Source organism: Nyctereutes procyonoides, unplaced genomic scaffold, assembly GCF_905146905.1.
Source record: "Nyctereutes procyonoides isolate TBG_1078 unplaced genomic scaffold, NYPRO_anot_genome, whole genome shotgun sequence".
NCBI classification, from domain to species: domain Eukaryota; kingdom Metazoa; phylum Chordata; class Mammalia; order Carnivora; family Canidae; genus Nyctereutes; species Nyctereutes procyonoides.
The window spans coordinates 13,019,315-13,040,181 of NW_026575037.1; the positions used below are offsets into that span (position 1 = coordinate 13,019,315).

The window sequence follows — 20,867 nt, forward strand, 5'->3', positions numbered from 1 at the left end:
ATCTAATTATTGATTTAAGCAGTAAAACAAACAAGGCATTTAAAGAGGAAGGAGAGGGATATGTCATAAACCTTTAAAATAGTCATAATCTCTATTAATGGTGCTTAATAGTTAGATAAAGTTTATATTAGACTTTTTTAATCTGAAAACTTTTCTAAATGGAACTCCTAAATAACAAAATTTTGACATATTTTTCAAAATATGTACATTATAAACTTATTTACAGCACCCTAAAGACATTCTCCAATTATTTCTTTTTCAGCTTCTACTTTCTCTTTTTGCATTCACTTTTTAATTTTTTTCACCAAAAATACTGGGTAGTCTGTGAATGTGTAAGTCGGTTACATGTGACCTAGTTTTTGACTCATCATCTAGAAATCAGTCATGTTTTCATGATACTGAAATGTTAAGGGCAGTTCTGTAAATCAAATTATAAACCTCAAAAGAAGGCAGCTAGCATTCTCATGTGTCCTGTACAAAGAATCACCAACTAATTAATGTTATTTGTATCCCCAAATAAACTAACTTAGCTCTGTTTCTGATGACAGAAATAATCTGTAAAATAAAAACTCTTACACAAATTCTTATAATCGAATACATTAAAGTTTAAAAGTAATGTACTCTTGTGCATACTTAATCCAAAGCCTATAGAATATTAGGATTATACATGACTCAATTTTTATGGAATTTAAAAGCACCCCATCAGCAAGAGGCAATTCAATATGCAAAAGTTGTTGTAACATTAAATTATAATTGAAATTATTAAATGTATAAACCATATATAATAGGAAGAACTAATTTGGAATATGCCATGTTATATTCACATTTATAAATGTCTACAGTAATATATTCTGACATTCACTGACATGGCATTTACTATATCTATGTGGATATCTCCCAAAACTATATCCTCAGCCACATGTGTGCTAATACAAACTCAGAATGTCCAAAATTCAATTCATTTCTTTCCAAAATCTGCTCATGCTCTGTATTTCTTTTAATGTTATTGCCAGTATCCAAACCACACAGATTCACAATCTCAGTTATCACTTCTTCAACAAACATTTATTAGGTATCTGCTGTGTGCCAGGCACTGCTCTAGACACCTGGAATACATCATGAGGAAAATAAAAATCCCTGTCCTAGCAGTGTTAACATTCTTACATTCTCCTTTCTACCTATGAGTTTAGTGATCTGGTTCAGTGAATGCCACTATCACAACCTCACTTACATTCATTCTCTTATTCTTTTACCTACACTATTTCAGTAAACTCTTCACTGGTTTACCAACCTATAGGTTTTCATCTCTCTAAAACTAAAACATCTTACAAACTGCTGCCATATTAACCTTCCCAAAGCACCAGTCTGATTCTCCTCCTTAAACTTATAAGGATTCCTCAATGGTCACAAAAAAAAAAAAATCATAATCCTCTGCTGATCTCCAAGGTACCCAGAATGGTCCAAACTATCTTTTTAGGCTTATCTTCCAAATTGAAGAAAATAACTTTCATTTTCATAACCTGATCCTCAAGTCAAAATGAATTATTATTATAATTATTCATTTTAGGGACCTCAATATTTCTTGCATCTTTACTTTTGTTTACAACTACTGCCTCTACTAAAATCCCCTACCCTACCCAGATCCTTAAAATCTAATTTCCAAATCTTAACCATTCTTCAAGGTCTATAACAAATTTAACCTCTTTTATGCTTTGTCTGAGATACTCCAGCTGGAAATCATCACTCCCTCCCCTGAAATCCTTTAGTAGTCTATTTGAAACCATTTATAGCACTTAATATCTCTACTTTATGTTTTAGTTATCCATATCACTTGTTTCACATATGAATGTAAAGTCAGGATTTTGGACACCTTGCTTGTACTTGTATTAAAAAGGCACACCACAGATATTTCTAGATTACTAATCTCATCATTAAGGAAATTACCAAGCTTTATTTACTCAGTAACACCCCTAGATGTCTACCCTATATACTATGCCAGGCTCTAAAGAAATGATAACTCAAACAAGGCAAAGTCACATAAATAGGTAAATTAGAATATGACATGTTAAATACTTTTAAAAAAATAAACAAAGCATATTCAAAGTCTAAAGCAGTAGGAATAGGAAAAAAAAGTGAAATATGGGAAAGAAGGGGATACCAAGAAGAAAAAACAACTAAACATGCATTAAGGGAATACCAAAAGCAAAAACAACTAAACATGAACTAAGGGAATTAAAGATCTCCAATATTCTGAGCCCAGATAAAAAGAAGGATGATTCCAGATACTATTAACTGACCTGAAAAAAACACCAAAGAAAAAAATTGAGCAAAAAAAAAAAGATAGGAGTTTGGGTGACAAATCATTTTAGGTTTCCACAGGATAATTGAGGTTGTTAGTGGACAGATGAAAATAGAGACTTACAATTTAAAAGATAGCTCAGAGTTAAGTTACGAGTTGGAAATTATCTGCATATAAAGATGATTTGAAACGACATAAGTTCTAGGTAAATGAAATTTTCAGAAAGTGAGAAGTGGGCCAAGGACATAAATTTTTGGAATACAAAGCAGCAGAGATGACAATGAGGAAAAAATCAGATATATATACACAGGACCATAAAAATTAATATATAGTGTTGTATGGTAACAGATCATTGATGTGCATGTGTGAGCATAGCACAATGTGCAAAGTTATGGAATCACTATGTTATATACCTGAAACTAATGTAACACTGAAAAAAGAAATAAGTGATTTAAAAACTACCAAAACTGCTTAGAAAAGACATCTCTGCACCCCTAAGTTCAGTGCAGCATTTTTTCACAATATCCAAGACATGGAAACAACTTAAGTGTTAACAGATGGATCAATAAAGATGATGTGGTATACAATGGAAAATATTATTCAGCTACAAGAAAGAAGGAAATCTTGCCATTTGCAACAACGTGGATAATGACAGCGTTATGTTAAGTTAAATAAGTTAGAGAAAAACAAATACCATATGATATAACTTACATGTGGCACCTGAAAAAGACAAGCTCAGAAAAACAGAATAGAGTGGTGGTTACCACACATGTGTACTGGCGTGGGGACAGGGAATATTCATTAAAGGGTACAAACTGCCAGTTACAAGATTAGTAAGTTCTGAGGACCTAACGTTCATCATGATGATAACACCTAATAACACTGTGTTATAGACTTGAAAGTTGTAGAAAGAGCAGATCTTAAATGTTCTCACCACAAAAAAGAAATTGTAATTATGTGATGGGATGGAAGTGTTAGTTAATACTACAATAGTAATCATTTTACAATATATCAATGTATTAAACCAGTATGTTGTACATCTTACATTTACACAGTGTTATATGTCAATTACATCTCAAGAAAGTTGGAAAAATAATTTAAAAATTAAACTGAAAACATCTGAGTTAAATAAAACAATCTAGGAAGGGTTCATTATACTAATAATTCTTCTGTTTCTTCAGCTGCATGGTGAATACAGGTGTCTATTCTGTCTATCTAATTGGAATACTATCTCCCTATCTAACTGGAAGGCTGCAACTGAATTATAAATAAAAACAGCTAACATTAGAAGGCCTACACTCTTTACTCTCTACTTTAGAGCCTGTAATTTAAATTATCCATATGTAAGATTTAAAACATATAACCTTAATGGAAAGAAAAATAAAAAGCTGCTTAGAGATTAAAAAGAAAGAGAGAAGGTGAAGTTATTAGATCTGAGGATCAGGAACTCATCTGTAACCATCAATAAATGGTTTCAGAAGAGTGATCAGGCTTAGATTAGATGGGAATGAGTATACATGAGAGCTGAGGAAATGATGGCCACAAATACTGATCAATAAAAAAATCAATCAGTTACATTTATTGAATATCTACTATTAGATTGTTTTGAGTATTTTGAACATATAGCTTTAACTCTTTAAAGCATTAACTCTTAAAACACAGAGCCTTAACTCTTGAATGTAACTGTGCTTCTCATTTTACCACTGAAGATCTGAGACTCAGATTATTAAAGTAGCCTGCCCAAGTATTACACATTCTATAATTCATGCTTAAGAAAAAGACATATAGGCCACTATTTCAAATGAAACCTTATTTTCTAAGACTTACCTCTATTTTCTAAGACTTACCTCAACTCAATTTTTTTATATCCTTCCTTTTATTTCCAAAACTTTTCCTAACCATTAGATTTTTTATCAGGTGTAGCAACTAGCCTCTGAACTGACTCCCAAAGATTCCTTCCTGGTAATAATGTTTTTGTGTAATCCCTCCCACACAAAATAGAGCTGACCTGTATAATCAATAGAATATACATAAATGACAGAGTACTACTTCCGAGGCTAGGTCATAAAAGACACTGTGGTTTGCATTTTGCTCTCTCTTGGATCACCCTTTCTGAGAGAAGCCAGCCATGAAAAAAGAGAGTTCTGAGTGGTAAAGAACCGAGGACTCCTGAAAAACGAAAAAACAAAACAAAACAAAACCCCACATGGATCCTCAGGCCCAGTCAAGCCTTGAAATGACTGCAATTCCAGCTGACATCTTAACTACAACCTCACGTAATACTCTGAGCCAGAACACCCAGTTAAGCTCCATCCAAACTCCAGACACATAGAAACAGCATGAGATAAATGTTTATTATTGTTTTAAACTACTAAGTTTTGAGGTAACTTGTAATATAGCAATAGACAGTTAATAGATGAGGTAGATTTGAAAAACATCTTTATATCACAGAATGTACATGTTATTAGATAATCACCTACATCTACTGCTTGTCTTGATCAAAGTAGCTAATATTTTTATTCCCACAAATATACAAAATTATGTTAAGGAAATTATGACAATTTTAAGTAAGTGATTTATTTAACACTAATAAACAAAATTGCATTCCCATATGTCAAAGCCACCACCATTATAACTTAACTTACACAGAATGCCCTTGGGAAGTCATGCAGCCACGCTTCTAAGCTGGAGAAGGTCTGACAGATAAATCAGCATCTTCCTTGTCTAAGGGCACTATTCTGATTATAAAATAACGCTGACAATAAATACTCTCTTCTAATTAAATCTATATGGCTCATTCTTACATATTATAGTAACAGCTATAAATTCTGAAGGCAAAGAGCAATCTCACTTCAATTTTTATATGCCAGTGTCTAGCACAGTACAAATTTAAAATGGATTGGTAAATTTCACAGACTTTATCACACAAAACCTAGATAGATGTCCAATATCAGCACATCAGTTAATTTTTTAAAGTGCTAGCTACTATTATTTTTATTAAATTCTTTTATAGCAGATCCAGTTTCATAAAGTATCAAAACACGAAGTCCTTTCTTATTTTTCCCAATTTCTATTACCTTTTATTTCTACACAAAAATCAAACCATTTTCATTTACTAGTTAAAAGAAAAGCTCTTAATGCTTTTGGCTTCCAGCTCTCTTTAACATATAAGTTTTATACAGGTTGGTAAAACATGTTGGATTTTGCCCAAAAATAATAGTTATCACAACATAAAATTCTCACTTTTGCTCTTAGTAACAGTTTGCCAGTTTATCTGAACAAAAACAAAAAGGAATCCAAAAGCTTTGCAATGGTGTTTCCTATATGTCTATACAAATGGTTTCTTTTTTTTTTTTAAGTAATCTCTACACCCAACATGGGGCTCAAACTCACGACCCCAAGATCAAGAGTCACGTGCTCTTCCAAATGAGCTAATCAGGTGCCCAAAAAAATGGTTTCTAACCTAGGGGTGTGAAACCACTTCACAGCTCTAACTTCAATATCACAAAACCTTAATAGACAAGGTTGAATAATGTTTCCCACAAAAATACCACTTGTCAAAATACACGAAGATATTTGTATTTAATAAAATACTACTGTATTTCATTGACTCTAAGACATCATCAATTGTCAAGGCACACCATTATTTTATGAATCATTAAGAAAGAAAAACACTTCCAATTACACTATGCCATCTGTAAGACAAATCCCAATTTCAAAGGTGTTGGATTGTGGAAGAGGGATGTGTACATCCTAGAATCTATGAAATACAATATTTCATCTTGTCAAAAGGTAGTTCCTCAAGCAATGGATTTTTTTAAGACTTTGTTTATTTTGACAGAGAGAGAGAGAGAAAAAGCACAAGCAGGGGGAGCAGCAGGGAGAGGGAGAGGGAGAAGCCGGCTCCTCAGAGAGCAGGGAGCCTAACAAGGGGCTCAATCCCAGGATCCTGGCAAGACTTGAGCTGAAGGCAGATACCAAACGAACTGAGCCACCCAAGCACCCATCAAGCAATGGATTCTAAAAGTCCAGCTATATCATTTGCTTTCCAAGAAATTTCATAAGATTGAAAGAGAGTCTTATTAGATTAAGTACTAATACTCTAAAATGACTGTTGAATAAATGAATAAGTTACTCCAATGGCTAATTTTTAATAATGACAAATTAATAGCTATACTTTACTGATGAGCATCTTCTATAGTTTAGGCCATTGCTGACACTTTCATATATTATATCTAATTCTCACAATAGTCCTGAAAGCTAAATAGTACCCCCATTTAACACACAAGAAAACTGAGGTTCAGAGATATAATTTTGTGAATATCTCACAGCGAATAACTGAGGGAAATGTAATTAAATCCAAAAATTTAGATAAAATTAAAGCCACTTTCTCCACTGCCTTCATATATGAACAGATCTCATATATCCTCAAAGAACCTTTTGCTTTATTCTACTTGTTCCTAAAGGTTCTATCCTATTTTCCTCACTCTGTTAAGAGCCACATTTCTCGGGCAGCCCCGGTGGCGCAGTGGTTTAGTGCAGCCTGCAGCCCAGGGCGTGATCCTGGAGAACCTGGATGGAGTCCCACATCAGGCTCTCTGTATGATGCCTGCTTCTCCCTCTGCCTGGGTCTCTGCCTCTCTCTCTCTCTCTCTCTCTCTGTCTCTATGAATAAATGACATCTTTGGAAAAAAAAAAAAGAGTCACATTTCTCAACTGAAAATTTTTTAAGACTTTATTTTTATTTTTTATTTTTATTTATGATAGTCACAGAGAGAGAGAGAAGAGAGAGAGAGAGAGAGAGGCAGAGACACAGGCAGAGGGAGAAGCAGGCTCCATGCACCGGGAGCCCGACATGGGATTCGATCCCGGGTCTCCAGGATCGTGCCCTGGGCCAAAGGCAGGCGCTAAACCGCTGCGCCACCCAGGGATCCCTCTCAACTGAAAATTACACACATGTTGCTCAATGACTTTAACCTCTTAAAACCTGGAAGACAGGGCAGCCCCGGTGGCCCAGAAGTTTAGCACCGCCTTCAGCCCGGGTGTGATCCTGGAGACCTGGGATCGAGTCCCACGTCAGGCTCCCTGCACGGAGCCTGCTTCTCCCTCTGCCTGTCTCTGTCTCTGTCTCTGTCTCTGTGTGTCTCTCTCTCTGTCATGAGTGAATAAATAAAATCTTAAAAAAAAAAAAAAAACTGGAAGACAGTTTGTAAAAGACAATTTTTGTTCAGAATCTACCAATAAGCTTTTTTTGTCATATTCAAGGCCTATCCTTAATTCTCATTCTCACTGACCTATATACAGAGCATGTCACTGCTAATAATCCACTTATCTTTACAACTCTTGACTGTTGTGGGACCTAGTTTGCAGCAACATGGCTAAACGCATCAAGAAGGTCAGAATCGTGGGTAAATACGGGACCCGTTATGGTGCCTCCCTCCAGAAAATGGTGAAGCAGACTTAAATTAGCCAGCCCGCCAAGTACACTTGCTCTTTCCTTGGCAAAACCAACATGAAAAGATGAGCTGTGGGCATCTGGCGTTGTGGCTCCTGCATGAAAACCGTAGCTGGTGGCGCCTGGACCTATACTACCACTTCTGCTGTCACAGTAAAGTCTGCCGTCAGAAGACTGAAGACAAGTTGAAAGACCAGTAGAAGCTCCATTTGAAACACTGCTAGCCTATAATAAATCAGTTAATTTATGTAAAAAAAAAAAAAAACCTCTTGACTCTTGTGACAATATATGTTCCAAGACTTCCTCTATTTGCATCTCTACTTTTCTGCCTAAATATTTTCCCTGAAATGAGTTAATTCTCCATTACTATCTCAATTATGATAATCTTATCTGTTGACACGATTTTTAAAATCCTAGCTCCTTCTTTACACATAGACATTTCACACATAAAATCAAGCCTATTTAAGTTCTAATTTCATGAGTTTGCCATCCCCCAAATAACTATTCTTTACCAGTTTCCCTAGATTTAAACCTTTACAGTGAATTCTTCCTTCCTTCACCCCTATAAAATGTATAAACACTGAAGCACCGACAAAATAAATCACTGTGCTAAGTACTAGAAAGTGATGCATTCAAAAATGTTTAATAGCGAGTGCCTGGGTGGCTCAGTAGGTAAAGTGTCCAACTCTTAATTTCAGCTCAAGTCATAGTCTCAGGGTGTGAGGCCTGCTTGGGATTCTCTCTCACCCTTTGTCCCTCCTCCTTCCTCTCTAAAAAAAAGTGTAATAGTATTACTTTATCTTTACCAATGATAGCTTTATTTTTTAAAAAAAAGATTTTATTTATTTATTCATGGGAGACACAGAGAGAAAGAGCAAGGCAGAGACACAGGCAGAGGGAGAAGCAGGCTCCACGCAGGGAGCCCGATGCAGGACTTGATCCCAGGTCTCCAGGATCACGCCCAGGGCCGAAGGCGGTGCTAAACCTCCGAGCCACCTGAGCTGCCCAATGATAGCTTTATTTAATTTCAAATATTAATGATAATAAAATGATCCAACTACTATAATATTGTGTATATACATTTGGAAGGAAGATACTAACCTTAATAGAATATTCTGTGTTTAACAGGGCAGATTCACAAAATATGCATGAAATTATTATTAATAATTTTTGATACAGGGTTAAAAATTTTAAATCATTGTAATTAAAGTTGGTAAAACAATGGCTTATATTAAGTGCTCCCTACATAAAACCCACCATATTAAATAATGTTATCCCTAAAATGAAAGAAAAGTCAAGGGAGAATTTCAAAATTTTACATTTAATAATTTCTTTCCCTGAAATATTTTTTTTCTCTAATACTGTATGTTTATCGGTCTATTCTACTAAGACTTCACAACAAAAATGTGGAAAAAAGGAAAAAGTTCTTCCCAATTTTTCATCTGTCTCAAAAACGAAAGAAACTTTCAAAAATATATAAATTAATCTTTTAATTTCATTAATAAAAATAAATAGGTAGTAACTAAACTTTATGTTCTGTGAAATACCAGGCTTTTTTAAAAAGGTAAAATTCTTTCAGCTTCCATCTGTCCAATAATTTAATGACTAGTATCTAAGGTATTTTCTTCCTAGAGTTTCCCTGATTCCCCTCCTCAAGTTGTCTCAAGAATAAATAAATCAACTAGCACCGTGTTCATCTGTTGGCTTCAAACCATGCGTATGTAATATGCATGGGATAGATATGTAATAATGGCTAATACATATACAACACTACACATAGTATTTTTTTAAATTTTTTTTTTTTTTATTTACTTATGATAGTCACAGAGAGAGAGAGAGAGGCAGAGACACAGGCAGAGGGAGAAGCAGGCTCCATGCACCGGAAGCCCGATGTGGGATTCGATCCCGGGTCTCCAGGATCGCGCCCTGGGCCAAAGGCAGGCGCTAAACCGCTGCGCCACCCAGTGATCCCAACACTACACATAGTATTATTAATTACTATACATACTTATTATCTTAAGTACTTTCCAATTATGAATTCATTTCACATGATCCTCTAAAGTAGGCATTATTATAATACCTAATTTAAGGATGAGAAAATTCTAACACAGAAAGGCCAAATGACTTGCTCAAGCTTAAAGGGTTATTATAACTTTAATTTCAGTAGTCTCTAAATCAATGTATTTTCTAATTCTGCTACCTATCAAGAACTGAACTTTTCAAAGTCTATGATACTAAGCAAATTCTAGAGAAAACATTTTGCAGCCCTTTCTAGCAAATATCTAATGGCAATATAATTTGAGATACTTATATTTCAATATTCATATTTCCAGAAGCATATTTGAGTCAAAAATAAAGGTTTAGGGATCCCTGGGTGCTTCGGCAGTTTAGTGCCTGCCTTCAGCCAGGGGCGTAATCCTGGGGACCCGGGATCAGGTCCCGCGTCAGGCTCCCTGCGTGGACTCTGCTTCTCCCTCTACCTGTGTCTCTGCCTCTCTCTCTGTCTCTCATAAATGAATGAATAAAATCTGAAAGAAAGAAAGAAAGAAAGAAAGAAAGAAAGAAAGAAAGAAAGAAAGAAAGAAAGAAAGAAAGAAAGAAAGAAAGAAAGAAAGAAAGAAAGAAAGAAAGGTTTATCAGAAGATGTACGAACTCTGTGATAGAAGTGGTATCTCACCTGCTTATAAACACCTTTGCTACCTATTATAAAAACATTTGAAAAGCAAGGGAAAGACTGCATCTCAATTTCATTATCCGTGATTGCATTTGAGTTTATTACATAAAAGGGCTAAATCTGCACTCACTGACTAAACAAAACAAGAAAACTCTAAACTGATACCAAAATAATTTCTTTCTAGAGCTCTAGCCAATTTCTGTAAGGACAAACATGAACTTTTCTTATTTTCTCCATTCACTCTTCAACCATACTCTTATGAATCTCTTTTTCAACCCTTAACGACATCTCAGGGGGACCCAGGCCTTTTGGTCAGTTTCTGTTATTTCAAAAAAAAGTTGCTAAATATGGCAGACACTGCCAGATGCTGGATGCTGGCAGGTATCTACTACTCTGCGTGACATAGACACAGTAAGCATTAAGTAAATACTATACATTATTACTATCAAATTTAATCAAATCTAAAATGTCACTAAGAGTAACATACATCATTATTTTTTGTGCTTCTAAATAAGAAAAACATGTCTGCCAATTAATCTATGACGCAGCATTAATTATAAGATGTACCTGACTTCAGTGTTAAAATATGACAAAAATACACACTAAAATTGATTAAATAAGCTATTGATCCAAGCCCTCAATATGTTTGGCCATACTGTCTGGTTTTCCTGCCTCTGGGTCTTTGGTTTTGTTCTCTCCAAGCCATCCTCCAAGAACTAAATTATATCTCTTACTATGTACTAATTCCTCCCCACTAACCTGTCCTATAAAATTCTAGATGGTTCACACCCAGGAAGTGTTTAAACTCAGCAAGATACTCATCCCTTCACCCCCTGATCCCTTCTAGTCCCCCCTTTCCAACCTTACCCCATCAGTTCTCCAACATATCTACTAAACCAGAGTTCATCAATATACTTATTTTCACCTATTTATGCCTTTGTTCAATATTATTCTATCTGCCTAGATTGCCCCCAGTGCCCTTTTTCCTCTTCACTATGTGATCAAACCTTACTCAATCTCTGGTACCCAGTTCAAATATCACCTCTGTGAGAATTTCAAAGATATCCAGAGCAAAATCAATTGGTATTCTTCTGTAACACAATCACAGTATACTATGATGAGGAAACCCACTCAAGTTATGAGCTCCTCAAGGGCAGGCTCTTATCTTTACTTCTCTAGCTCCTTGCATGATGCTGACAATGTAATACCATATTTAAAAATCCAGGCTCTGAAATAAGACATACCTGTGTTTGAATTCTGGCTTTTATCACTCACTAGGTGATACTCAAAGACTCAGTGTCTTCTTAAAACAAGGATAACATGGGGCGCCTGGGTGGCTCAATGGTTGAGCGTCTGCCTTCAGCTCAGGGCATGATCCCGGGGTCCTGGGATCAAGTCCCACATCAGGCTCCCCAGAGGGAGCCTGCTTCTCCCTGACTGTATCTCTGCCTCTCTCTGTGTCTCTCATGAATAAGAAACAAAATCTTAACAAAAAAAAAAAAAAAAATGATAACAAAACCCACCTTAGAGTTAGAGGATAAGGATTAAATGTAAAATGCCTGGGGCAGCCCCGGTGGCTCAGTGGTTTAGCGCCGCCTTCGGCCCAGGGCCTGATCCTGGAGACCCAGGATTGAGTCCCACATCGGGCTCCCTGCATGGAGCCTGCTTCTCCCTCTGCCTGTGTCTCTACCTCTCTCTCTCTCTCTCTCTCTCTTTGTGTCTCATGAGTAAATAAATAAAATCATAAATAAATAAATAAATAAATAAATAAATAAATAAATAAATAAATAAATAAATAAAAATTTTAAAAAAATGTAAAATGCCTGACATCAGAAACAGTCAACATTAGCTGGTAGTATTATCATTATCTCTTTATTATTAAAAATAAAAAAAAGGAAGCAGTCATTAATGAATACTTTGTGAACTGATTTAATACATATTCTAGGGCAGCCCCGGTGGCGCAGTGGCTTAGCACCACCTGCAGCCCAGGGCATGATCCTGGAGACCCTGGATCGAGTCCCACGTCAGGCTCTCTGCATGGAGCCTGCTTCTCCCTCTGCCTGTGTCTCTGCCTCTGTGTGTGTGTGTGTCTCTATGAATAAATAAATAAAATCTTTTAAAAAAATACATATTCTAATCTTCTCTAGTCATATATGTCCGGATTTGGCTTGGTAACAAGTAGTAAGAGGTCTTAATGGGGAGGGAGGGTTACTCCTCATGTACAGATAACAAATAAACCTAAGTTAATGTTCAAACACAGATATATTACAGAGGAATGGCCAAATGATTTTTCAACTTTCCTGAACCTTGCTCTCATTCCTACCTAACCTCTCAAGCTTTACCATAATTTCTCAGTCCTGTCTCCTCAACTAAGATAGGTTTCTACCGAGACAGGAAAATGGCTAATTTTCTGTAGTTGAGTAAACAATAGTATTCTTAAGGTTTAAGTCTCTTAATTTACTCAGTCTTTTAACTGATACACACAAGATTATCTTGGGTTGAAAATGTGATCTAATGGATTAGTCAGATAAATGTATTAATACAGAGTATTTGAATAATCATTAGAACATTTAAATTCATACTGACTCTTACAAAGAAAATTAATTCTGAAAATTTAAAACCAAAAAAAAAAAATTATACAGCAGTGACAAGCATCAGCAAGGTACAGCAGTGAGCAAGAGGCCAATATTCTTATTCCATGCTCTCCTATCAACTACTTTTAAGACTCTGACCACATAATCTTGGCCTCTCTACTCTCAATTTATTCATCTGTAAAATAGAGGGGTTGATGGGATGCCTGGGTGGCTCAGCAATTGAGTGTCTCCCTTCAGCTCAGGACATGATCCCAGAGTCCTGGGATTGAGTCTCATATCGGGCTCCCTACAAGGAGCCTGCTTCTCCCTCTGCCTATGTCTCTGCCTCTCCCTGTCTCCTCATGAATAATTAAGTAAAATCTTAAAAAAAAAAATAGAGGGGTTGAAAAGACTTTCTCAACTCTAAACCCAATTCTAGTATTAGAAATTAAATTTTCGGGCAGCCTGGGTAGCTCAGCAGTTTAGCGCCGCCTTCACCCCAGGGTGGGATCCTGGAGACCGCAGATCGAGTCCCGTGTCAAGCTCCCTGCATGGAATAGAGCCTGGTTCTCCCTTTGCCTGTGTCTCTGCCCCTCTCTCTCTCTCTCTCTCTCTCTCTCTCTGTCTCTCATGAATAAATAAATTCTTTATTTTTTTTGTTTTTTTTTAATTGGGGTAAAATTCATACATGTATTCTTAAGTATGACCAAATAGCTTAAGTGAGCTTGAGTTTTTAGTTCAATTTTCTAATGAAAATTTAATTTTTTTAAAAAGATTTAATTTATTTATTCATGAGAGACACACACAGAGAGAGAGGCAGAGACACAGACAGAGAGAGAAGCAGGCTCCATGCAGGGAGCCCGATGTGGGACTCAATCCCAGGTCTCCAGGATCACGCCCTGGGCCAAAGGCGGGCGCTCAACCACTGAGCCACCCAGGCGTCCCATAAATTAAATCTTTAAAAAAAAAAAAGAAATTAAATTTTCGTTAGAAAATTGAACTAAAAACTCAAGCTCACTTAAGCTATTTGGTCATACTTAAGAATACATGTATGAATTTTACCCCAATTAAAAAAAACAAAAACAAAAATAACAGAGAGGGTCTATAATTTAAATAAATAAGATCTAAGTTACAAGCAACCATGGATTTTCAAAACTACATAATTGTTCCCGACTGATTTTCTTACTATATATAAAAAAGGTTAAGGACAATTTATTAATAAAAGTATCACAGATAACAGGAGTAATAGTTAAAATCAATAAAGACATTTTCCAAGAAAACCTGAACTGGATAACCATAAAGTGACAAGCTTTAAGGCTTAGTCTCCCTTCCAAAATTACTGTTAAACCAACATTATTTAATACCATTGAGCTTTGATGGAGAAATAATTTTAATAGTAAATATATAGGGACACCCAGGCGGCTCAGCAGTTGAAAGTCTGCCTTTGGCTCAGGGTGTGATCCCAGGATCCAGGACAGAGTCCCACATTGGGCTCCCTGCATTTGATAGGCATTGTTCTATGGACTTTCCATATTTTAATTCCTTTAATCCTCACAAAGTCCTATAAAAGCTATTAGTATCCCTATTTTACAGATAAGGAAACTGAAGCAGAGAGAGGTTAAATGACTTGCCTGAGGTCTCTAAGCTAATTGTGGAGCTGGAATATTAGGCAGTCTGGCTTCAGAGTTTGTTTTCTATGTGCATTATGAACATACTAGCATATAAGGCAAAATAATAAGCAATAAAATGAATCAGAGTAATTGTGTTAACTCAGCCACTAACCATACCATGTAACTTTGAATCACTTAACCCCTCTAAACCTCATTTCCCATTTAGGTAAAAAAGGGAATTGGGCTAATCTCTGAAATTCCTCAAAAAGTCTAATTAATTCTATGATCTATGATCTAGAAGCCAAACACCACAACTTGGCATAGCAATAGTTATGCCCATTTTTCTTTATCTTCCTCTTTTCACTCTTATCACTAATATCTTATCGTTTTCTTATGGCCTCATCTTCATAAGGTCCTCTATTTATCAGTTGCCTATCTAATAATAGTTACACAGAAAACCTTGAGGAAAATAATAAATTAACTCTGACCTCCAGACCCCTCCACTACCTCGAAATCATGCAGACTGAGACAGGACTAAAAACAGACCAGTCACTACTTCAGCAGGTGCTCAAGAACAGATCAGACCACATCTAACTGTATGTATGTATGTACGTACGTATAAATGAATGAATTTATTGATTTATTTTTCATAAGGCAATATGATGTAGGAATTAAGAGAAGCCTACCCACAATTAGCATATTATTTCCTCAGTAGACCTAAGACTCAGTTTCCCCAGTCTATAAGCAGAACCTACCTAAATAGCTTGCTATAAAGAGAAAATATTTTTAGGGTGCCTGGGTTGCTCAGTAGTGGAGTGTCTGCCTTTGGCTTAGAACCTGATCCCAGAGTCCTGGGATGGAATCCCACATCAGGCTCCCCACAGGGAGCCTGCTTCTCCCTCTGTCTATGTTCTCTCTCTCTCTCTCTCTCTCTCTCTCTCTGTGTGTGTGTGTGTCTCATGAATAAATAAAATCTTAAAAAAAGAGAGCGAGAGAGATAATGTTTTTAAAACTTACCACAGTGCCTAACACTATAAGCACTCAAAAAAAATCACAGCTGGGGATCCCTGGGTGACTCAGTGGTTTAGCACCTGCCTTTGGCCCAGTGCATGATCTTGGGAGTCCCAAGATCAAGTCCCACATCCGGCTCCCTGCATGGAGCCTGCTTCTCCCTCTGCCTGTGTCTCTGCCTCTCTCTCTGTGTCTCTCATGAATAAATAAATAAAATCTTAAAAAAAAAATCACAGCTGAAAAAAAAAAATCACAGCTGTTGTTACTGCCCCTGCTATCACCACTGTTATTATTTACAATTCTTATATAAATGCAAGAGCTCCAAAGTATGACAGATCCAATTTCAAATTCTGGCTCTACTACTTACTAGGTGTGTAGCCATGAACAAATTGATTAATCTCTCTAAAATGAAAGTAATAAATCATCTATCTTATGAAGACTAAATGAGATTAACCTATGGAAAGCAGCTGACATTGGGTTCCTAACTGCTCAATAAATATTAATTCCGTTCTCCTTAATGACAAGCTGACCACATACCTACTAAATTCAGTTCAATTCAAAGAAAAGAGAATGGAATTGGGAATCCCAAGGAAGCCGCCTTCACTTTTCCCAAAAATAACATCCTTTGTAGTAGGGGAAATACCAGAGAATTCTGACCCAAGAGATTCCCTTATACCCCTTATGTGCTTCCTAAAACTAGAGAACTCTCTCAGGCCATCTCTGAACTTTCTGAAAGGAGTTCTATGGTCTACGGCAGCAACTCTCAGAAACCCTTTCAAGGAGGGGTCCTGCCTGGCTCAGTTGGAAGAACATGCAACTCTTGATCTTGGGTTGTGAGACTGAACGCTACATTAGGTGTACAGATTAAATAAACTTAAAAAAATAGAAACCCGGGCAGCCCTGGTGGCTCAGTGGTTTAGCCCAGGGTGTGATCCTGGAAACCTGGGATCCAGTCCCACATCAGGCTCCCCGTGTAGAGCCTGCTGCTCCCTTTGCCTGTGTCTCTGCCTCTCTCTGTGTGTGTCTCTCATGAATAAACAAATTAAATCTTTAGAAAATAAAAAAAATAGAAACCCTTTCAGGGAGCCCAAAAAATCCAAATTTTCTTTAATAATACTACAAAACTTCATTTTTTTCACTCATTCTTTCACAAATAAACAGTGCTTTCCAGAGGCTGCATGAAGTGAGAGAACATGTCTCTAATAGGTGTGCTACTCCTGTGTTTTAAGCATTTCTCAGTTTTAATTTGTAATACAGCATATATCAGGAGACATCGGAATCCTCAACAATTTTCAAGTTTCAAATGGTCCCAAGACCAAAAAGTTTAAGAACCACTGTTCTAAGGTACAGAAAAAGCCAAGAAAGCACATGGATTACTCTAAATTACAACTTTACCAATTTAACCTAAATTTAAGTCATAGAATAATCTAAAAACTTCCCACTTTCCTGAATGATTACATTTCAGCCCTTCAATCTTCAAAAAAATCACTTGTTCACCAATTCTTTATGAACAGTCAGTGACAGAAGCAGGTCTAAGGACTTATCTTCTCATTCTTAATCTATGGTCTTTCTAAATACTACAGGTCATCCTCAACAAGTATTGACAATAATAAGCGCATTGTCCTCTTGTTACAGAAAATATACAGGTTTAAGTTATGCTTACAGCAGGTTAATTATCCTTTCCTCTGGCCTCTAATAAATGAACAATTTTTTAAAAATTTTCTGATCACTCCCTATAGACAAATCACACCTGCATGGTGATGGGAAGAAATCTACTCCTAAAACAAGTTAGATTTAAGTGCGCCTAGGTGGCTCAGTCAGTTAAGTATACAACTTTTGATTTCGGCTCAGGCCCTGATTTCAGGGTTGTGAGATCAAACCTCGCCCAGAGTTGGACTCCCTGCTCAGCAAGGAGTTTTGCCTGAGATTCTCTCCCTCTGCCCCTCCCCTTCCTTTCTCTGTCTCCCTAAAAATAAATAAATATTTTAAAAATAAAAACAAATTAGATTTAAAGGTGTATAACATAAAAAGTTTGAAAAGCTAAGGAGAAATCTTCCATATCATTTACAAAGTGATCCAAATTTATAACAATGCTCCAAGTCCCCCATCTGCAATCTTCCCTTTCTACACCATTTTTAATTCTAAAAACATTGCATTGACTGAAATATAAAACCCAAAACCAAAAACTGGTTTGTTTTTTTTTGGTTTTTAAGATAATGAGAGAGCTAGAATTTCAGGACAAATCTATCAGCCTACAGCAAATAGAACCCCCATAAATATTTGTTGGAATGAATGGATAATTTAAGTCATTTATTCATGAGCTTTGTCATCTTAGCTTCTTTCAGCATTTACTAGGTAACAGGAATATGTGAAAAGGCAAATCATAACCTAGTGAATTCTGACATTCTCTCAATCCCTAAAGCCAGTTCAGTACCAGGCAACCCACTAACCAGCTTAGGTTAATAAGCTGCACAACTTGAGCAAAGTCTTCCAAACCCTTTTTTATATCATATCCCTATCAAATACAAAAACAAAAGCTTATTATATACCTCCAGTATATGTATATTTATTGATACATTATAGCCTTCTACAACTGTGTCTCTTATAAAACATTTTTTTAAGTTTTTATTTATTTTGAGAGAGAAAGTGCGTACGAGTGGAGGCAGAGTAAGAGAGAGAATCTCAAGCAGACTGCATGCTGAGTACAGAGCCCAAAGTGGGGCTTGATCCAAGAACTGAGATCATGAACTGAACTGAAACCGAGTCAGACGCTTAACCAACTGAGCCACCTAGATACTCCTAAAACAGAATTTTTTAAAGTTTCTAAAAGTTGAGACAATGATAAAATAATTAATTTTTATGTTTCACTTATATTAAAAAATATTTTTAATCTCAGAAATTACCATCAATAACAATATTTCAGAGAACAACATAACTGAAAAGCTTTATTATTTTTAAAAGCTGAGTTTAATATTTTGTGATAAAGTATTTCGAAGCTCTACTTCAAACTTCAGGAATTAGTTGATTGTGAAACTTAATGGTTATAAACTGAAAAACAGACTTCACAAAGGCAGGATACTCAATGCATAATATGTGCTTAGGGTGAAGTTCATTGTGGATGACAGTGGATGTAAAATCTTATTTCAAAGGATTATCTTAAGGAATCCTTCTCTCTTTTTCTCAGAAGACCTCCTAACAAGGTCATCAAATTGATCCATTTACTAAATATTAGTAAAATTCTATTTCCTCCTTGTCTTATGAATAAAAATGAATATAACTAGAATAAAAACGAATATAATGAATAGCTCAACTATTATCTTTCTCTTACTCCATGGGAGTTTGGGGTACTCTCCTTTGGGGGCTATGACCCAAATATACTTAAAAACCCTAATCAGGGGATCCCTGGGTGGCGCAGCGGTTTGGCGCCTGCCTTTGGCCCAGGGCGCGATCCTGGAGACCCGGGATCGAATCCCACGTCGGGCTCCCGGTGCATGGAGCCTGCTTCTCCCTCTGCCTGTGTCTCTGCCTCTCTCTCTTCTCTCTCTGTGACTATCATAAATAAATAAAAATTAAAAAAAAATTAAAAAAAAAAAAAAAACCCTAATCAGCACAACTCAACAGTCTCTCAAATGCTTTCCAGATTAGGACTGGATTTGAAGCCAGGACTAATTTTCCATGGTCACCCCTGGTCAAATAAGATTCTTAGGTTCTTATGATCTGGGCCTTCACCCAAAAGCTGATCCAAAACCAACCTTCAGGGATGGATGGACAAGTATAATCTTTCCAGGATACTCACCCTAACATACATTATTATACGAAGATAATAAGGAATAGTAATAGGTTCCTGCCTTATACAACATCCATTTACTCATTTAAGAAACATCGGTAAATGCCAAGCATCTTATTTACAAGTGTTATCTTAAATATGATATACTGTACTTTCATTTGCAGAAGTGCCTGAAAGAAAAAGTGGTTTGTGCCCCATCGGGTGGCCAAACTGGAAATTTCAAACAAGTTCTAGCAAGACAACTTAACCCTAACGAATCAACATAATACCTTTGGGAAATTGAAGCCTGCAACACAAGTGTTCTCATGGGATAGTTCTATAAATGAAAATCACAATAATGTCAGGGCAATGTTTCCTTACACTTGAGAAAAAGAGATGTATAGCTTGTACAGAATCGCTCCTTTTCCAAATCCTGCAACAAAAAAATTAATCCAGGACTATCACTTTTTATTTATTTAAGTTAAATAAAAGTTTCACTGGGTCAGCTTTCCTTTCACAGATTAAAATCTCCTCAAAATTTTCTGAAAGAACCTTAACCTGAAAAATACGCTATTAATAATAGTCCTAGAAAACAGAGAGGAAGGCAAATCATAAGAGATTCTTAACTACAGGGAACAAACTGAGGGTTGCCATAGGGGAGATTGGTGGGGGGATAGGATAACTGGGTGATGGGCATCAAGGAGAGCACTTGAATTAATAAGCACTAGGTGCTATATGGAATTGATGAATCACTGAATTCTGCCTCTGAAATTAAAAATACAGTATATGTTAATTAAAGTGAATTCCAATTTTTAAAAAATTTAGTAATAGTCCTAAGTTTAAGTCTTCTTCATACATCAAACATAATTAAACCATAAAAACATACAGAAATTTAAAGCTAGATGGGTCCTTAGAAAATACAGCCCTGTGAGTTTAGAAACCATCAAGTCCAGTTCTCTCACTTTACAAATGAAGAACCTAAAGCGCAGAAAGAGGAAGTAATTTCATCAGGGTCACACAGCTAGGGCAGCCTGACTCCCAATGCTTACACATCTACGCTCAAGAGACTATCTATCTATAAATGATCCTGGACAAACAACTTAACCTCTTTGGGCCTTTGTTTCCCTGTCTGAAAAAAACAAGGAGGCAGCTAATATTTAAATTCCTTTTAAACTCTAAAATCCTGAAATTTAGAGACCTCATTATTCTAGTATCTTACAAAACTACAGTATACACTGAGAAAACCATCTCTAATTCCTCAGAAATCAAAGCAGCACAGGACCCTAGGGATGAAAACACAAGTCAGCAGCCTAAAGCACCAAATATATTTGCTTCTTTTGCTAATATTCTGTAAAATATTAACACAGTCCTACTAGTCTGTGTGGTTGAAACTGGTCTGTTAATTTTGATTAATCAATTACAAAGCTCTAAAATTGCAATCAGTGATTCTAAATTTTTTTTAAGTGCTCTCATAAAGAT

At 36.2% G+C, this 20,867-nt stretch overlaps 1 protein-coding gene and 1 pseudogene across 1 annotated transcript in view; one reads left to right on the forward strand and one right to left on the reverse strand.

The window, feature by feature from the left end:
• Positions 1-20,867, reverse strand: part of XPR1 (xenotropic and polytropic retrovirus receptor 1) — a 228,306-nt gene that overhangs the window by 204,088 nt on the left and 3,351 nt on the right. The window lies entirely within an intron of this gene.
• LOC129505770 (60S ribosomal protein L37a-like) lies at positions 7,674-7,943 on the forward strand (annotated as a pseudogene).